Source organism: Aplysia californica, unplaced genomic scaffold, assembly GCF_000002075.1.
Source record: "Aplysia californica isolate F4 #8 unplaced genomic scaffold, AplCal3.0 scaffold00232, whole genome shotgun sequence".
Lineage (NCBI taxonomy): Eukaryota > Metazoa > Mollusca > Gastropoda > Aplysiida > Aplysiidae > Aplysia > Aplysia californica.
The window spans coordinates 46,342-48,082 of record NW_004797502.1 but is presented as its reverse complement, the minus strand read 5'-3'; the positions used below and the strand labels follow the sequence as shown (position 1 = coordinate 48,082).

Genomic DNA, 1,741 nt, shown 5'->3' with positions numbered 1-1,741 from the left:
ATGCGATGCGTTCCAAATCCAAACTATGTAAACCGTCCTTTTCAAATATCTGGGTTGTAAGTGGCTCAAAAAGATCTGTGCTGTTGAAGGCATTGAAGAGGGGGAGAGTTGGGAGGTAGTGTGTAAGGGTGGAGTTGAATATACTTTACTTTCCCCAATGAAGGTATAGTCGACTGATAGGTCTCAGTGCTTAGTAGTTAAGCGGGAAAGTTTTGCGCAGTTGAAGACACACACGAGTGGAGTGGGGGAAAAGTTGGTTGGGGGGGGGGGGAAGAAGGGGGATATACTTTACTTTCCCCAATCAATTTCTTCATTTCACGAGATGAAAGCATAGCCGCCTGGGAGTGATAGAAACCTCTGCGAGTTGTAGATCGGCAGGAAAGTTCTGAGCTGTTGTCTCCCTTTGTTTCAGCCGGTCTCCTGGGGGGCCGCGGCGGCCTGTTCGTTGAGGAACCAAATGCTGGACTCCAAGACCTGGGCTTGTAGAACGTTCAGATCTATCACTCGGTACGTGTTCTAGTGTCCGGCGATTCTCTCCACTAGCCTCATAAAACTAGTCTTAATTAAGAACCCAAAAAATATATGGATTTGGAACGCAACGCATGGAATTTCTGTTATTTCGCGAAAGCATAAAAGGTTCTTCTTTTTAAAAAAAATGTAGTTTTCTACTCATTCGTTATTTTCTGAAATGTAGAGCGCTATGAATTACTTTTTTTCTTATTGCATTCCAACGTATCACTCTTCTACATTCATGACTAGACTCGAACCATCGTAAACAGCCATCCTACCAAGACCATCACCTATACAAACGATCATTTTTTTTACTTTCCCACTTGCTTTTTTTTCTCTGTTGCATAGCCACTATTCAAAAGGTTCATTAGTCTAAGTAAACATTTTTTTTCTTCCGGACAACGGGTAATTGTCTTGGAAAATGACGACTAGCCTTTTCACCACCTCTCTGTCTAGTCTTACCACTTTTGTATGTCATTTAATTTCATAACCATCTTTCAAACCGGCGTCCATCGTGAAGCGGTTTCGGCACTTCGTTGACAAAGACATAGGGCCAGAGTTCAATTCCCGTGAGGGGAGAAATTTTTATCGAGCATCTTGATCTTTCCGATGAGACGTTGACAGCTACTTAGCTAGATAAATAGGCAGATTGATAGCACAGTAACTCATAGATGGATAAAGCAACTTTCATATAGTCTATATCATATGTATAATACCGGTATTGTTATGATATAGATAAACAGGTTGGTAGATAGGTGAATGGAACAATAGACAGATACATAGGTAAAAAAAAGTACATGAGTAGAAAGAGAGACAACTAACAAATCTGACTAATCATCATTTTCTCCATCCACAGTATTCTAGGGATTTTGGGACTTTCCGAGGTCGAACGTCGAGCAATTCACAAATCTGCAGTTCAGGAAATGATGTTGAGAGAATGGATAGAATCAAGAAAGGACATGAGCAACAGCGCACTTCAACGTATATTATTATATTCACAGCGGTAGATCCAGCGACATCAGATGTCAAATCCAGCAGTATATCAAAATAAAGACGATGACAAATTTTGAAATCAAGCGCAACGTTGTGATTTTACAGAGTTGTATACAGGTGTCTCTCTGTTGACGATTGTGTCCCAAAGCGTCTCCCTTTCATTTTGGTTTTTCCAAAAAATCCCCGTGCTCCTTTCTTCCTTTCTCCCGCCTCTCTCTCTCTCTCTCTCTCTCTCTCT

General features: G+C 41.2%; 1 long non-coding RNA gene across 1 annotated transcript; it reads left to right on the top strand.

The window, feature by feature from the left end:
• The first annotated feature begins 412 nt into the window (after window positions 1–412).
• On the top strand, window positions 413–1,582 carry LOC118477817. Its single transcript, XR_004858619.1, has 2 exons — window positions 413–507; window positions 1,367–1,582. It is a non-coding gene; the product is annotated as an uncharacterized LOC118477817 (long non-coding RNA).
• The last annotated feature ends 159 nt before the right edge of the window (window positions 1,583–1,741 follow it).